Genomic DNA, 19,208 nt, shown 5'->3' on the forward strand with positions numbered 1-19,208 from the left:
TAGTCGGGCTGTGAGGTTGAGCTGTAGAAGATCCCCCCCCCCCCCTGCGCGGCGGCGCGCGTTTTTTTTTACGAGTCTCTGAAGCTGGGCGGAGAAGGGGGCGCTCTGCTGTGCCAACGAACCAAACATTTTTCCATGCGTCCTTTTTAAGCAATATCATATGTGTTTAATGGGCTTCAAACGTCAGTCGCTATGTACAACAATGGCTCCTAATGAGTCTCGTCTGTAACGAGCCCCGCGCAGCCGAGTCACATAAAGTCCCCAATCGCAAAAAAATAAAAAATTTCTTCTCTTTCAGCAAATTGCTTCTTTTTTTTTTTTTGTCGGCGACCGGCGGCTCTCCTCTGAAATACTCCGGGAACGTTCTCCCTTTAAAACGCCACTTAAAAGTTTTAACTTTTTCTTAAAATAAAAAAAGAAGAAATCACAATATTCTCAGTCGCCGTGCCTTTCAGCGCAGAATCAAATTATGTCTTTTCATTTCTTTTCATTTTTTTTTTTTTTCTTAGGATTTTTTATTCATTCTTGAGGCCCAAGGATACATGAGACGGGCGGCGGCGGCGCTGAAGTCATTTTCAGAACTGACTTTTTCCCTCCTTCCCCGGCACTCGGATGGAGCGACTTAACTTCAGAAGTTTTTTTTTGCTGAGAACTTTGCCGCTAATGAAGCGCCTTTATGTACGGGACTCCGGGGGTCGGTGTATAAAAAAGCGAAATAAGCCCCCCACCGCCCCGCCCACTGTGACTCCGCCCCCCCCCAGATGTACTCTCGGTGGGTTCAGTTATACCCTTTCCAGGGCTATTTCCTGCAAACACCCTTCAGCTGCTGGATACACCCCGACACCCCAGGTGACCCTGCGGGCTAATAAGCCTCATATGTATCGCTTCTCGGCCTTTTGGCTTAGATCAAGTGTAGTATCTGTTCTTATCAGTTGCCAGTAGGTGGTGCTATGCTAACCGTCCTGAGTACATGGCGAGGTGGAAAGGGATGGCGGTTGGCGGACGCTAAGGCTGCTGGCGTGGAGGTCAGTGGCGGCTGGTGCTCCAAATTTTTGGGGGGGCGCAAACGGAAAAAAAAATTGCAGCCTCACTGTGCCCATCAAATGCAGCCACTGTGCCAGCAATTGTCACCACTGTGCAATGCCATCAAACGCAGCCACTGTGCCATCAATTGTCACCACTGTGCCATGCCATCAAACGCAGCCACTGTGCCATCAATTGTCACCAATGTGCCATGCCATCAAATGCAGTCACTGTGCCATCAATTGTCACCACTGTGCCATGCCATCAAACGCAGCCACTGTGCCATCAATTGTCACCAATGTGCCATGCCATCAAATGCAGTCACTGTGCCATCAATTGTCACCACTGTGCCATGCCATCAAATGCAGTCACTGTGCCATCAATTGTCACCACTGTGCCATGCCATCAAACGCAGTCACTGTGCCATGCCATCAAATGCAGTCACTGTGCCATCAATTGTCACCACTGTGCCATGCCATCAAACGCAGCCACTGTGCCATCAATTCGCACCACTGTGCCATGCCATCAAACGCAGTCACTGTGCCATGCCATCAAACGCAGTCACTGTGCCATCAATTGTCACCACTGTGTCAATTGTCACAGTGACATTGATGTCACTGTGCACTTTAATTGTCGCCACTGTGCCCATTCATGCCGCTGTGCCAATTGTCCCCACTGTGCCTATTGTCGCCACTGTGTCCATTGATGTCACTGTGCCCTTCGTCGCCGCTGTGCCCTGTAAAATGCCCCTCCCCCGGCACTTACCTTTACTGGAGTCAGCCATCCACGTCCCTCGATGTCTTCTCCCGCCCTCGATGACGCTTTAGCCAATCAGGTTACCTGTAGCCAGAACCGGTCAACCTGATTGGCTGAGACGCCTGTCAGTCTTATCCAAAGAACACACCCCCGTACGTTCCCTGGGTAAGCTTCCGGATACTGAGGGCTGTACTCTGATAGGCACTTCCGTACAGCCAACCAGCTGCCGTTATTCAGGTGGCCGGCGCTCAAGGTCCGGCCATCTGAATAGACCAGCGGCAGCGGCGACAATAACATAGATTCATGCAATGCATAAATCTATGTTATTAGGCTCAGTGGCGGTGCGAGAGCCAGAGGGGGGGGGGGGGCGCTCCAGCGCCCTCTATGGACCAACCGCCACTGGTGGAGGTGGAAGCCTTCTGATTTGGACAGAGAGGCATGAGGTCGAAGCTGGAGGGCTGGGCCCCTGGCCTGGATTTGTTGGTGCCTGCCCTAGTCAGTTGTTCGGGAGAGATCCCTTGCTCCTCTTTTCGTCGGGAGGAGCGGTTAGTATTTCCCGAACATGATTAGGTGGGAGGGATGGATGGGAGTAGTGGGAGTAGCCTGCTGAGATGGCCTCTCCCAGACCTCTCTGAACTCCTACCTTCCTGGCTGGGAAGGGTGCTGCTGGTCTGGACCGGGGGTCAGGGTCCGTTGAAAAGCCTGTGGAGATAGTGCCCCTGGAGTGGCAGTCCAGGGGTGCCATACATTGCACAAGTGTTTGAGGGGCACTTACCGTATGGCACTTTGGTCACGATCTCCACAACACACTTTTTACCACCTGCCTCTAGGGCCGAGCCTTTTGGCTAGGACCAGGGGAATTTTTGTTTCCCGGCCATTGTATCGCACGTTGGTCACTTTCCACTCACCTCTCTCACCTTCCTTCTCCCCCACTTTCTTTTTTTATTTTCCCCCCTTGTTTGTCACTTTTATGTCTTTTTTTGTTGGTGCACTTTTTGTACACCTGTGTGTGATGAGTAGGGTGCGGGTCCTCGGGCCTGCCCTGAACGTCTTGGGAGTGGGTGGACATGGCCTTCTGGCTTAATTCGCCTGCTCTCATGGGGTCTCCCTTCGGGGGAGCCTCACAGAGGAGGGTTCTGTTTCGGCAGTCCCTCCGAGGATGTTGGGTCCGTGTCGGCTTCGGCTGCACGGACCACAGGTTACCTCAGTCCCTGCCAGGAGCCCAACGCCCCGGGGGATCAGAGCTGGGTCCTCTTCGGAGGACCATTTGACGATGCACCCGTCTCAGTTTTTTGTGTATCACTCTTCAGGGCCGCCATCAGGGGGTTACAGGCAGTACACCTGTAAGTGGCCCGGAGGTCCCCAGGGGCCCGGATGGCAATCCCCTTTATTTTTTTATAAAGAATTTTTTTTATATATATTTTTTTATTTATATATATATATATATATATATATATATATATATATATATATATATATATATATATATATATTTTCATTATTAGAGGTCCCCAGCGCCCCCGGAGGGCAACCCCCCCCCTCCCCTTTTTTATTAAAAAATTAATTTTTTTTTAATATATATATATACATATAAATATATATATATATTATTTTTTTTATTAAAGGGCTCAGAGGTCCCCATGTGGCAACCCCCGCTTTTTTTTATAAATGTTTATTTTTTTATTATTTTTTATTTTTTTATTAAAAGGCCCAGAGGTCCCCAGGGGCCCAGAGTTTTTTTTATGTATTTTTATAAAAAAAACATTTTTTTTTTTTTTATATATTTATTTATTTATTTTTTTATTAAAGGGCTCAAAGGTTTCTTTTTTCTTTTTATCTCCCATCCTGGGTGGACGTCATATGACGCCCTGGGCTTTGTGCGGTGATATCTGAATGATGGGGGCAGCTAGAGGCATCATTCAGATATCATTCTTTAGTGCCGACGATCATAGCGGACATCCCCCCTCCCGCCGCCATCCGGTGCTTCTCCGGGCTCTCCCGTGCCATCCGATATTTAATATATTTAAAGATGATATTAGTATAGTGCCTTGAAAAAGTATTCATACCCCCTTGAAATTTCCCATATTGTGAGGGTATCAGTAGAGAAAGGGGATTCCCGCTCAAAGGGAGATCAGTAGAACATAAACCTCTCTTCAGAGTTGAAGCAACAGGTGCTGGCAATGCATGTAGCAATTAGAGGAGACAAAATTCTGAACAGCCGCACAAAAATGGCCTTTTATTCGTAGAAAAATGTGTCAAAAATACATGCCACAGCAGGACACTGGACAAAAAGAGTTGACGCGTTTCACACTATTAAACAGTGCTTAATCCTATGATTAACCGCTTGAGGACCGCCGCACAACGATATACGTCGACAAAAATGGCATGGCTGGGCACAAGGGCGTACATGTACGTCCCCTTTAAGATCCCAGCCATGGGTCCTCTTCTCCGTGACAGTCCCCGTGGGAACAGCGGACTCGATCGCCGTCGGTGTCCCGCGATCGGGTCACAGAGAGGAAGAACGGGGAGAGGTAAGTGCCATCAAACGCAGTCACTATGCCATCAATTCGCACTACTGTGCCATGCCATTAAACGCAGCCACTGTGCCCCTCAATTGTCGCCACTGTGCCAATTGTCACCACTGTGCCCTTTAATTGTCGCCACTGTGCCCATTGTTGCCACTGTGCATGTCACTGTGCCGCTGGCTCTGATAGGCACTTCCGCACAGCCAACCAGCTGCCATTATTCAGGTGGTCGGCGCTCACCCGTCCGGCCATCTGAATAGTTGCGGCAGCGGCCGGCAACAATAACATAGATTCATGCAATGCATGAATCTATGTTATCAGTGGCGGTGCGAGAGCCAGAGGGGGCGGCGCTCCAGCGCCCTCTATAGACGCACTGCCACTGGACAGGGCGGTCCCTGCACAGTGGGCGGGGACCGCCCTGTCATCTGCCAGCTCAGCGGAGCGATCCCCGCTGAGCAAACGGAGCACACGGAGGCGGATCATTACTGATCCGCCCCCGTGTGAAAGGGGCCTTAACCTCTACAGCGCCCCCTAGTGTTTAACCCCTTCACTGCCAGTGTCATTTTTACAGTAATCAGTGCATTTTTATAGCGCTGTTAAAATGACAATGGTCCCAAAATAGTGTCCGATGTGTCCGCCATAATGTCGCAGTCACGATAAAAATCACTGATCGCCGCCATTACTAGAAAAAAAAATATTATTAAAAATGCCATAATTCTATCCCCTATTTTGTAGACGCTATAAATTTTGCGCAAACCGATCAATAAATGAGTATTGCGATTTTTTTTTTTTTTACCAAAAATATGTAGAAGAATACGTATCGGCCTAAACTGAGGAAAAAATGTTTTTATATATTTTTTGGGGGATATTTATTATAGCGAAAAATCAAAAATATTGCATTTTTTTTCAAAATTGTCGCTCTATTTTTTGTTTATAGCGCAAAAAATAAAAACCGCAGAGGTGATCAAATACCACCAAAAGAAAGCTCTATTTGTGGGGAAAAAGGACGCCAGTTTTGTTTGGGAGCCACGTCGCACGACCGCGCAATTGTCAGTTAAAGCGACGCATTCCCGAATCGCAAAAGGGGGCAAGGTCCTTTACCTGCATAATGGTCCGGGGGTGAAGTGGTTAAGCACTGTTTGATAGTGTAAAACGCGTCAGATCTTTTTGTCCAGTGTTCTGCTGTGGTTTGTATTTTTGATACATTTTTCTACGAATAAAAGGCAATTTTTTTTTTGGAGTGTGGCTGTCCAGAACTTTCTCTCATCTAATTGCAGTCAGCAGTGTTGTGGTTCCTAATGATTGAGCGCGAGATGTTTGTGTGAAACGCGTCTACGTGACCTCGTGTCGGTGTCTTTGGTGTGATCCCTTTGAACAATAAAAGGCAATTGGAATTCCTGGATGTGCCGCCATTTCTTTTCTTACAACCAAAAAATAATATTTTATTGGGATTTTATGTGAGAGACACAAAGTGTCACATGATTGTGAAGTGGAAGGAAAATGATACAAATAAATCTGTGAAAAGTGTGGGGGGGAGGGGCATTTGTATGGCGCCCCCCGGAGTCAATACTTTGTAGAACCCCCTTTCTCTACAAGTCTTTTTTGGGGGGTCTCTACCAGCTTTGCCCATATAGAGAGGGACATTTCTGCCCATTCTTCTTCTCTGTAAAATATCTCAAGCTCTGTCAGATTGGATGGAGAGCGTCTGTGATCAGCAATTTTCAAGTCTTGCCACAGATTCTCAATGGGATTTAGGTCTGGACTGTGACTGGGCCATTCTAACACATGAATAGGCTTTGATCTAAACCATTCCATTGTAGCTCTGTCTGTACTTTAGGGTCGTTGTCCTGCTAGAAGGTGAACCCCCTCCCCCCGGTCTCAAGTCTTTTGCAGACTCCAACAGGTTTTCTCCTAAGATTGTCCGGTATTGGTATCCATCCATCTTCCCATCAACTCTGACCAGCTTCCCTGTCCCTGCTGAAGAAAAGCATCCCCACCACATGATCCTGCCACCACCATGTTTCACAGTGGGGATGGTGTGTTCAGGGTGATGTGCAGTGTTAGTTTTCCCCACACATAGCATTTTTTGTTGAATTTTGGTGTCATGTGACCAGAGCACCTTCTTCCACATGTTTGCCATGGCCCCTCCCCCACATGTTTGTGGTGTCCCCTCCCCCACATGTTTGCTGTGCCCCCTCCCCTACATGTTTGCTGTGTCCCCTCCCCCACATAGCTTCTCACAAACTGCAAACAGGACTTCTTATCTTTCTTCCTCCAATGTCTTTCTTCTTGTCACTCTTCCATAAAGGGCAGATTTGTGGAGAGACCACTAATAGTTGTCCTGTGGACAGATTCTCCCCCCAGAGCTGTGCAGCTCCTCCAGAGTTACCATGGACCTCTTGGCTGCTTCTCTGATGAATGCTCTCCTTGCCCGGTCAGTTTAGGTGGACGGCCATGTCTTGGTAGGTGTGCGGTTGTGCCATACTCTTTCCATTTCCCGATGATGGATTGAACAGAAGCTCCGTGAGATCTTCAAAGCTTGGGAGATTTTTTATAACCGAACCCTGCTTTATACTTCTTCACAACTTTATCCCCGACCTGTCTGGTGTGTTCCTCGGCCTTCATGACGCTGTTTGTTCACTAAGGTTCTCTAACAAACCTCTGAGGGCTTCACAGAACAGCTGTATTTATACTGAGATTAAATAACACACAGGTGGACTCTATTTACTAATCAGGTGACTTCTGAAGGCGATTGGTTCCTCTAGATTTTAGTTATCAGAGTAAAAGGGGGCGCCATACAAATGCCCCCCCCCCCCACTTTTCACCTATTTATTTGTATCATTTATCATTTTCCTTCCACTTCACAATTATGTGACACTTTGTGTTGGTCCCTCACATAAAATCCCAATAAAATACATTTACTTTTTTGGTTGTAACAAAATGTGGGAAATTTCAAGGGTTATGAATACTTTTTCGGGCACTGTAAATTCAAAGAATCTTTAAATGTATTAAATACAGCGAGTACAAGAACCTCAATCAGTCCTCATATCTGCAGGGCAGGATTGGGAGAAGGAAGGATTGTTCTCAAAAGCTGGCCAACAAGAGCAAATGTGTGCAAACTAAACCCCTGTGTTTAACACAAACTGTTAGACAGGATCATTTGGTTGGTCTCTCTCTCTCTCTTGCTTTCTCTCTCTCTCTTGCTCTCTCTGTCTCTCTCTCTCTGTCTCTCTTTTTCTCTCTCTTGTTCTCTCTCTCTCTCTCTCTCTCTTGTTCTCTCTCTTGTTCTCCCTTCTTTCTCTTCTCTCTCACTCTGTCTCCTTCTCTCTCTTGTTTTCCCTTCTTTCTCTTTCTCTCTCTCTCACTCTGTCTCCTTCTCTCTCTTGTTCTCCCTTCTTTCTCTTTCTCTCTCACTCTGTCTCCTTCTCTCTCTTGTTCTCCCTTCTTTCTCTTTCTCTCTCACTCTGTCTCCTTCTCTCTCTTGTTCTCCCTTCTTTCTCTTTCTCTCTCACTCTGTCTCCTTCTCTCTCTTGTTCTCCCTTCTTTCTCTTTCTCTCTCACTCTGTCTCCTTCTCTCTCTTGTTCTCCCTTCTTTCTCTTTCTCTCTCACTATGTCTCCTTCTCTCTCTTGTTCTCCCTTCTTTCTCTTCTCTCTCACTCTGTCTCCTTCTCTCTCTTGTTCTCCCTTCTTTCTCTTTCTCTCTCACTCTGTCTCCTTCTCTCTCTTGTTCTCCCTTCTTTCTCTTCTCTCTCACTCTGTCTCCTTCTCTCTCTTGTTCTCCCTTCTTTCTCTTCTCTCTCACTCTGTCTCCTTCTCTCTCTTATTCTCCCTTCTTTCTCTTCTCTTTCGTTATCCCTTCTTTTTCTTCTCTTCTCTCCTCTCTCTCTTGTTCTCCCTTCTTTCTCTTCTCTTCTCCCTCTCTTCTCTCTCTCTCGTTATCCCTTCTTTCTTTCTCTCTCTCTCTTTCTTTTTGTTATCTCCCTCTTTCTCATGTTCTCCCCTCTCTCTCTCTGTTTTCTCTCATTCTCTGTTGTTCTCTCTCTCTCTCGTTATCCCTTCTTTCTCTTCTCTTCTCTTCTCTTCTCTCTCTCTCTCCCTCTCTTCTCTCTCTCTCCCTCTCTTCTCTCTCTCTTGTTCTCTCTCTCGTTATCCCTTCTTTCTATTCTTCTTTCTCTTCTCTTCTCTCTCTCTTTCTCTTCTCTTCTCTCTCTCTCTCCCTCTCTTCTCTTCTCTCTCTCTTCTCTTCTCTCTCTCCCTCTCTTCTCTTCTCTCTCTCCCTCTCTTCTCTCTCTCTCATTATCCCTTCTTTCTCTCTCTCTCTCTCTTTCGTTATCTCCCTGTTTCTCATGTTCTCCTCTCTCTCTCTATTTTCTCTCTCTTCTCTTTTTCTTTATCCCTCTTCTTTGTTCTATCTCTCTCCCCCTCTCTCTATTTTCTCTCAGTTTTTCCTTCTCTCTCTCTTGTTCTCCCTTCTTTCTCTTCTCTCTCTCTCCTTCTCTTCTCTCTCTCTTGTTCTCTCTCTCATTATCCCTTCTTTCTCTCTCTCTCTTTCTTTCTCTCTCTCTATTTTCTCTCTCTTCTCCCCCTCTCTCTCTATTTTCTCTCAGTTTTCCTTCTCTCTCTCTCCTCTCTCTTTTTTTCTCTCTCTCTTTATTGGCAGGAGCATCTATATTTTAGTATTGTCAAAGCAATTGTGGAAATATGACGATTTATGACGATTTATGACAGTATTGTGTTCTGTGTGCTCCATTGTTCTTCTCCTTCTATATCTCATCATATCGGGATACATTGTATATCTGTGTCGGATCTCCCCCTCTGTCTGCTCCGTTCTCCTTCACTCTCATTATCTATACTGTATACATATATATCATCATATCTCAATATTCTTAACTGACATTCATTTATCTTCATTGTCAGAGATTTGGATTTTATGTGTATTTTTTAAATTAAAAATGTCCTCCTTTCACCAATGTAATATATTTCTTTGCTCCCGGGCAGACAGAGGTGGGGGGGGGGGGGTTACATTTGGGGCATCTTTGGCTTTGATATAGGCAGGGGGCCCCAATATCAGAGTTCAGGGGCCCGCACATTATCCCCTGTGCCCCCCCAGCCATGTAATATCAGATAATATAATAATAAGCCCAATATATAACAGGCCCATCAATTAAGCGGCTCATGTAGAATTCCAGCAGCCAATTGGATTTGGGACGTGTGATTAATTCCATCCTGGTACAAGGCTCGGGAATATTAAATCTCAGGAAGAGCCCTTGTAAAACGTTGGTTTTTCTTAATCTGATGTCACATTAGAGGGATGTTGTGAAGGTTGTGAGATTTGATTTTCTGCGCTCTACATGTGCTATCAATTTATATCTCTGGTTGGCGGTGTGACAGGTCAGGGGACACTGCGATTTAACCCCTCGCCGAGGAGAGCGCACCACGGTTCAGGGCGAGGACTTATTAATGACACCAAATTGGGGAATATAAAGATGACTGTCCCTCTAAGTGGAGAGGAAATAGGTCCTCCAAATCCTGTCTGCCAGCTTGAAGGAACAATGGGCAGGCCCAGGCCCAGGCATCACACAATACGGCACGCCATGGGGTCACCGCTGCCCTGGGGTCACCGCTGATCACACCTTTTCATTTGTCTTTAAAGATAAAAATTAGAACAATTCGTCGCCTCTGGGATCCATAAATATAAATATATTAGAAGGCAATGTGTGTCTGTGGAGTCAAATCTGATCTATTGCAAAGGGTAGAAAGAAAGCGCTCACTATTATTTGTGTACATTTTATATATTTTTGTGGCCATAAACACAGACGAGGTCAGGAATGAGGACCCATGTATGTGGGGTCACTGGACAGAGGAGGCCGGAAATGGGGACCCGTGTGTGTGGGGTCACTGGACAGACAAGTTTTAATGTGGAATAAGGACCCATGTATGTGGGGTCACTAGACAGAAGAGGCTGTGAATGATGACCCGTGTATGTGGGGATCACTGGACAGATGAGGCCGGAAATGGGGACCTGTGTATGTGGGGTCACTGGACAGAGGAGGCCGGAAATGGGGACCCGTGTGTGTGGGGTCACTGGACAGACAAGGTTTAATGTGGAATAAGGACCCATGTATGTGGGGTCACTAGACAGAAGAGGCTGTGAATGATGACCCGTGTATGTGGGGTCACTGGACAGAAGAGGCTGTGAATGATGACCCGTGTATGTGGGGTCACTGGACAGATGAGGCCAGAAATGGGGACCCGTGTGTGTGGGCTCACTGGACAGACAAGGTTCAATGTGGAATAAGGACCCATGTATGTGGGGTCACTGGACAGAAGAGGCTGGGAACAGGGACCCATGCATGTTTTACTGGACAGGCGAAGGCCAAGAATCGGGCGGAAATTAGGGCCCCATGTATGTGGGGTTTACTGGACGGCCAAGGCCGGGAATGGGGACCCGTGTATGTTGGGTCACTGAACAGACAAGGCCGGGAACAGGGACCTGTGTATGCGGGGTCACTGGACAGACAAGGTCAGGAATGGGGACCCGTGTATGTGGGGTCACTGGACAGATGAGGCTGTGAATTGGGACCCGTGTATATAAAGTCACTGGACAGATGAGGCTGTGAATTGGGACCCGTGTATATAAAGTCACTGGACAGATGAGGCCAGGAATTGGGAACCGTGTATGTGGGGTCACTGGACAGAAGAGACCAAGAACAGGGACCCGTGTATGTAGGGTCACTGGAGAGACGAAGCCAGGAATAGGGACGTATGTGTGTGGGGTCACTGGACAGGCAAGACCGAGTATGGGGACCCATGTATGTGGGGTCACTGGACAGATGAGGCCAGGAATAGGGACGTATGTGTGTGGGGTCACTGGACAGATAAGGCCTGGGAATGGGACCCATGTGTGTGGGGTCACTATACAGGCAAGGCCAGAAATAGGGATCCATGTATGTGGGGTCCCTGGACAGACGAGGCTGGGAAGAGGGACCCATGTGTGTGGGGTCACTGGACAGACAAGGCTGAGAATAGGACCCATGTGTGTGGGGTCACTGCACAGATGGGGCCAGAAATAGGGACCCATGTATGTGGGGTCACTGGACAGACGAAACCAGGAATAGGGACTCATGTATGTGGGGGTCACTGGACAGACCAGGCTGGGAATAGGAACCCATGTATGTGGGGTCACTTGACAGATGAGGCTGGGAATGGGGACCCGTGTATGTGTGGTCACTAATCAGATGAGGCCGGGAATGGGGACTCGTGTATGTGGGGTCACTGGACAGACGAGGCCGGGAATGGGGACCTGTGTATGTGGGGCCACTGGACGGCCAAGGTTGGGAATGGGGACCCGTGTATGTGGGGTCACTGGACAGACAAGGCCGGGAATGTGGACCTGTGTATGTGGGGCCACTGGACGGCCAAGGCTGGGAATGGGGACCCGTGTATGTGGGGTCACTGGACAGACGAGGCCGGGAATGGGGACCCGTGTATGTGTGGTCACTAATCAGATGAGGCCGGGAATGGGGACCCGTGTATGTGGGGCCACTGGACAGAAAAGGCTGGGAATGGGGACCCGTGTATGTGGGGCCACTGGACAGAAAAGGCTGGGAATGGGGACCTGTGTATGTGGGGCCACTGGACGGCCAAGGCTGGGAATAGGAACCCGTGTATGTGGGGCCACTGGACAGAAAAGGCTGGGAATGGGGACCCGTGTATGTGGGGCCACTGGACGGCCAAGGCTGGGAATAGGAACCCATGTATGTGGGGTCCCTGGACAGAAAAGGCTGGGAATGGGGACCCATGTATGTGGGGTCCCTGGACAGAAAAGGCTGGGAATGGGGACCCATGTATGTGGGGTCCCTGGACAGAAAAGGCTGGGAATGGGGACCCGTGTGTTTGGGGTCACTGGACAGGCGGGGCCGGAAATAGGGCCCTCTGTTCCTCTGTAGATGGCACAGATCACATGTACAATGATATGTCCTTCTCTGTATGTGTTATCTACTTATTACTAGTAACACTATCTATATTGACCTGACTATATGTGATCATTTGTAAGTGATTAGTAGTTTCTCTATGGACTATATGTATGTGGAAAATGTTTATATCCTTAATGATGCCACTGAATTGTCTCATTGTACAGAACCTCTGATCTCCCGAGGAAGTTCTCTGTGAAATGCGTTGAGAATGACTCGGCCCTTATCTTCTTACTCTGTAAAGTGTTGCTATTCAGATGGAAGGTGATACATTCTTATCTATGCTTACCTTTATAAACTGATAAAATGAAGTCATTCCACGTGTACTATAATGTCTTATTGGTAAACGAACACAAGGATATGTAACTTTGTGTTAATGAACAATTTTAGTTTAATACATCTGTTTTTTGTTTATCTGAAGTGTGGAAGTGTAACATTGGCACCTGAAATTTCCTCTGTGAATTTTGTGATATTTGATTGGAATATATTTGAGGGGATGTGGTGCTGCCGATCTCCCATCAATTCAACAATTGATACATTTCATATATTTAGTGGCCATAAAAATTATGATAACAGACGAGGCCGGAAATGTGGGCCCGTGTATGTGGGGTCACTGGACAGGAGAGGCTGGAAATGGGGACCCGTGTATGTGGGGTCACTGGACAGACGAGGCCGAAAATGAGGACCTGTGTATGCGGGGTCACTGGACAGGCGAGGCTGGAAATGTGGACCCGTGTATGTGGGGTCCCTGGACAGACGAGGCCGGGAATAGGGACCCATGTATGTGGGGTCACTGGACAGACGAGACTGGAAATGTGGACCCGTGTATGTGGGGTCACTGGACAGACGAGGCCGAAAATGAGGACCCGTGTATGCGGGGTCACTGGACAGGCGAGGCTGGAAATGTGGACCCGTGTATGTGGGGTCCCTGGACAGACGAGGCCGGGAATAGGGACCCATGTATGTGGGGTCACTGGACAGACGAGACTGGAAATGTGGACCCGTGTATGTGGGGTCACTGGACAGACGAGACTGGAAATGTGGACCCGTGTATGCGGGGTCACTGGACAGGCGAGGCTGGAAATGTGGACCCATGTATGTGGGGTCACTGGACAGACGAGGCCGAAAATGAGGACCCGTGTATGCGGGGTCACTGGACAGGCGAGGCCGGGAATAGGGACCCATGTATGAGGGGTCACTGGACAGACGAGACTGGAAATGTGGACCCGTGTATGTGGGGTCACTGGACAGACGAGACTGGAAAAGTGGACCCGTGTATGTGGGGTCACTGGACAGACGAGACTGGAAATGTGGACCCGTGTATGTGGGGTCACTGGACAGACAAAGCCAGGAACGGGGACCCATGTATGTGGGGTCACTGGACAGACAAGGCTGGAAATGAGATAATGTGGTATACTTGGACAGAGGGTTGGCTGTGGTATACTTAGACAGAGGCGTGGCTGTGGACGTGGTATACTTGCACAGAGGCGTGGCTGTGGACGTGGTATACTTGCACAGAGGCGTGACTGTGGACGTGGTATACTTGGACAGAGGCGTGGCTGTGGACGTGGTATACTTGGACAGAGGCGTGGCTGCGGACATGGTATACTTGGACAGAGGCGTGGCTGTGGACGTGGTATACTTGGACAGAGGGGTGGCTGTGGACGTGGTATACTTGGACAGAGGGGTGGATGTGGACGTGGTATACTTGGACAGAGGCGTGGCTGTGGACATGGTATACTTGGACAGAGGGGGGCTGTGGACGTGGTATACTTGGACAGAGGGGTGGCTGTGGACGTGGTATACTTGGACAGAGGCGTGGCTGCGGACGTGATATACTTGGACAGAGGCGTGGCTGTGGACGTGATATACTTGGACAGAGGGGTGGCTGTGGACATGGTATACTTGGACAGAGGCGTGGCTGTGGACGTGGTATACTTGGACAGAGGGGTGGCTGGGGACCTGGTATACTTGGACAGAGGCGTGGCTGTGGACGTGGTATACTTGGACAGAGGGGGAGCTGTGGACGTGGTACACTTGGACAGAGGCGTGGCTGTGGACGTGGTATACTTGGACAGAGGCGTGGCTGCGGACGTGATATTCTTGGACAGAGGCGTGGCTGTGGACGTGATATACTTGGACAGAGGCGTGGCTGTGGACGTGGTATACTTGGACAGAGGCGTGGCTGTGGACTTGGTATACTTGGAAAGAGGCGTGGCTGTGGACGTGGTATACTTGGACAGAGGCGTGGCTGTGGACGTGATATACTTGGACAGAGGCGTGGCTGTGGACGTGGTATACTTGGAAAGAGGCGTGGCTGTGGACGTGGTATACTTGGAAATAGGCGTGGCTGTGGACGTGATATACTTGGACAGAGGCGTGGCTGTGGACGTGGTATACTTGGACAAAGGCGTGGCTGTGGACGTGGTATACTTGGACATTTATAACTGAAACAAAGTATCATTTTGTAAATGAACAGGAAGCCTCTCTGCTCAGAGTGCTTCCCATTCATTCATTGTCCAGTGTAGCTGAGGTCTGTTTAGACCCCTGATATCTCACCAAAGCCCCCCAAACAGCGCTCCTTTTTTTTAAATAATAAAAAAAAAAATGTAAAAAATATAAAAATAAATAAAACAAATGGTATAAAATTAAAAAACGACTGCATGGAGTTACATTTAAGAAATACTTTAAACAAAGAGAAATATAAGACTCCTATCAGACCGTCACGTGTCACTCCAAGGCTGTGCGTTATGCTGTGCGTTATGCTGCGCGTTATGCTGCGTGTTATGCTGCGCGTTATGCTGCACGTTATGCTGCGCGTTATGCGGTGCGTTATGCTGCGCGTTATGCGGTGCGTTATGCTGCGCGTTATGCGGTGCGTTATGCTGCGCGTTATGCGGTGCGTTATGCTGCGCGTTATGCGGCGCGTTATGCGGTGCGTTATGCTGTGCGTTATGCTGCGTGTTATGCGGTGCGTTATGCTGCTCGTTATGCGGTGCGTTATGCTGCGTGTTATGCGGCGCGTTATGCGGCGCGTTATGCTGTGCGTTATGCTGCGTGTTATGCGGTGCGTTATGCTGCTCGTTATGCGGTGCGTTATGCTGCGCGTTATGCTGTGCGTTATGCTGCGTGTTATGCGGCGCGTTATGCTGTGCGTTATGCTGCGTGTTATGCTGCGCGTTATGCTGCGCGTTATGCTGTGCGTTATGCTGCGCGTTATGCGGTGCGTTATGCTGCGCGTTATGCGGTGCGTTATGCTGCGCGTTATGCGGCGCGTTATGCGGTGCGTTATGCTGTGCGTTATGCTGCGTGTTATGCGGTGCGTTATGCTGCTCGTTATGCTGCTCGTTATGCGGTGCGTTATGCTGCGTGTTATGCTGTGCGTTATGCTGTGCGTTATGCGGTGCGTTATGCTGCGCGTTATGCTGTGCGTTATGCTGTGCGTTATGCTGCGTGTTATGCTGCGCGTTATGCTGCGTGTTATGCTGCGCGTTATGCTGCGCGTTATGCTGTGCGTTATGCTGCGCGTTATGCTGTGCGTTATGCGGTGCGTTATGCTGTGCGTTATGCGGTGCGTTATGCTGCGCGTTATGCGGTGCGTTATGCTGTGCGTTATGCTGTGCGTTATGCTGCGTGTTATGCGGTGCGTTATGCTGCTCGTTATGCTGCTCGTTATGCGGTGCGTTATGCTGCGTGTTATGCTGTGCGTTATGCTGTGCGTTATGCGGTGCGTTATGCTGCGCGTTATGCTGTGCGTTATGCTGTGCGTTATGCTGCGTGTTATGCTGCGCGTTATGCTGCGTGTTATGCTGCGCGTTATGCTGCGCGTTATGCTGCGCGTTATGCTGTGCGTTATGCGGTGCGTTATGCTGTGCGTTATGCGGTGCGTTATGCTGCGCGTTATGCGGTGCGTTATGCTGCGCGTTATGCTGCGAGTTATTCTGCGCGTTATGCTGTGCGTTATGCGGTGCGTTATGCTGTGCGTTATGCTGCGCGTTATGCGGTGCGTTATGCTGCGCGTTATGCTGTGTGTTATGCTGCGCGTTATGCTGCGCGTTATGCTGCGCTCCATTAAAAACAAATGCTGCGGGTCTAGTTTTTGGTCGCTGTGTGTTGGCAGACTCTGGTAAATGAAGGCACATGCCATATTTGCACCCAAACCCCTGAGATCCGAACTGGACCTCAAAGAAAGAAGAGTGGGAAGGGAATGCCCCGCGGCGCGCAGTGTGGTTCTCCTCCCCTCCCCAGTCCAATGTTATTGGAGGGAATCTGGGGAACTCCTAATGACTTGCGTGTTCCTCCTCCTCGTTGTATCGGCAAACTCCTCGCCCCCAGATCTGAGACGTGTCACATTTTATGATTCTCACTGGCGCTCGTTCTGAGACACGTCAGAAATCTGTCAACATCGAACGTTATTATAGTCGTGAAGTTGCCAAAGTGTTCAGGCTGCCGGATGGTGGTCCGGTGTGTGTGAGGTGTGAGCGAGTAAAGTGCCGAGACGTGAGAACTCCACCGACACCGTCCACCCGTGACTGAGGATTCCAACGAGATCCCCCCACAAGATCCAATCACACCCCAATCACACCATGCTACCCCCATACAGATCCCTCCACAGGATCCCATCACACCCCAATCACACCATGCTACCCCCCATACAGATCCCTCCACAGGATCCCATCACACCCCAATCACACCATGCTACCCCCATACAGATCCCCCCACAAGACCCCATCACACCATGCTATCCCTATACAGATCTCCCCACAGGATACCATCACACCCCAATCACACCATGCTACCCCCTATACAGATCCCCCCACAAGATTACACACACCAATCACACCATGCTACCCCCCATACAGATCCCCCCACAAGACCCCATCACACCCCAATCACACCATGCTACCCCCCATACAGATCCCATCACACCCCAATCACACCCCAATCACACCATGCTACCCCCCATACAGATCCCATCACACCCCAATCACACCATGCTACCCCCATACAGATCCCCCCACAGGATCCAATCACACCCCAATCACACCATACTACCCCCATACAGATCCCCCCACAAGATCCCATCACACACCAATCACACCATGCTACCCCCATACAGATCCCCCACAAGATCCAATCACACCCCAATCACACCATACTACCCCCCATACAGATCCCCCACAAGATCCCATCACACCCCAATCACACCATGTTACCCCCATACAGATCCCCCCACAGGATCCAATCACACCCCAATCACACCATGCTACCCCCATACAGATCCCATCACACCCCAATCTCACCATGCTACCCCCATACAGATCCCCCCACAGGATCCCATCACACCCCAATCACACCATGCTACCCCCATACAGATCCCCCCACAAGATCCTATCACACCCCAATCACACCATGCTACCCCCATACAGATCCCCCCACAGGATCCCATCACACCCCAATCACACCATGCTACCCCCATACAGATCCCCCCACAAGATCCCATCACACACCAATCACACCATGCTACCTCCCATACAGATCCCCCCACAAGATCCCATCACACCCCAATCACACCATGCTACCTCCATACAGATCCCATCACACCCCAATCACACCATGCTACCCCCATACAGATCCCATCACACCCCAATCACACCATGCTACCCCCATACAGATCCCCCCACAAGATCCCATCACACCCCAATCACACCATGCTACCCCCATACAGATCCCCCCACAAGATCCCATCACACCCCAATCACACCATGCTACCCCCATACAGATCCCTCCACACCCCAATCACACCATGCTACCCCCCATACAGATCCCATCACACCCCAATCACACCATACTACCCCCATACAGATCCCCCCACAAGATCCCATCACACCCCAATCACACCATACTACCCCCCATACAGATCCCCCACAGGATCCCATCACACCCCAATCACACCATACTACCCCCATACAGATCCCCCCACAAGATCCCATCACACCCCTATCACACCATGCTACCCCCCATACAGATCCCCCACAGGATCCCATCACACCCCAATCACACCATACTACCCCCATACAGATCCCCCCACAAGATCCCATCACACCCCTATCACACCATACTACCCCCATACAGATCCCCCCACAAGATCCCATCACACCCCAATCACACCATGCTACCCCCATACAGATCCCCCCACAAGATCCCATCACACCTCAATCACACCATGCTACCCCCATACAGATCCCCCCACAGGATCCCGTCATACCCCAATATTGTGTGACTGTGGGGGGGAGGAGACATTAGAGTGTAAGCTCCTCTGTACAGAGACTGATGTGACTGTGGGGGGAGGGGACATTAGAGTGTAAGCTCCTCTGTACAGAGACTGATGTGATTGGCTCAGTGATCCTTGTACAGCGCTGCGGTATATGTCAGAGATATATAAATAAGAATCTCCATCTGATCATGGCTGTTATTGTATCTCTTTATTTCTCTCCTCTGATCGGAGCTGGGGGGGATCTGGAGGTGACGTGAATTGGGGTCAGGGAGGATGTGCGATGTTTTATTTAGTTTGTGTTAAGTGCGAATGTCGCTCATGTGGAATGAGGAATCACATTTGTCAGACGGATAATGATAGCGATTCTCTCTCAGATCCGTCCCGAGCGACTGACATCTCTGGAGGTAATCAAATCAGAGCCGGAATCCTGCGCATTCTCTTCATATCTCACCTGAAACACGCGGCGTCTTCCCACCCAACACTCAGAGATACATAGAGATACATAGAGATACATAGAGATACATAGAGATACATAGAGATACATAGAGATACATAGAGATACATAGAGATACACAGAGATATATAGAGATATATAGAGATACATAGAGATATACAGAGATATATAGAGATACATAGAGATACATAGAGAGATA

General features: G+C 49.2%; 1 non-coding gene across 1 annotated transcript; it reads left to right on the plus strand.

Moving 5' to 3' along the window:
- Positions 1-880: 880 nt before the first annotated feature.
- Positions 881-1,072, plus strand: LOC120946309. The gene has a single exon (XR_005750662.1). It is a non-coding gene; the product is annotated as a U2 spliceosomal RNA (small nuclear RNA).
- The last annotated feature ends 18,136 nt before the right edge of the window (positions 1,073-19,208 follow it).

This window comes from Rana temporaria, chromosome 7 (genome assembly GCF_905171775.1).
Source record: "Rana temporaria chromosome 7, aRanTem1.1, whole genome shotgun sequence".
Classification (NCBI taxonomy): domain Eukaryota; kingdom Metazoa; phylum Chordata; class Amphibia; order Anura; family Ranidae; genus Rana; species Rana temporaria.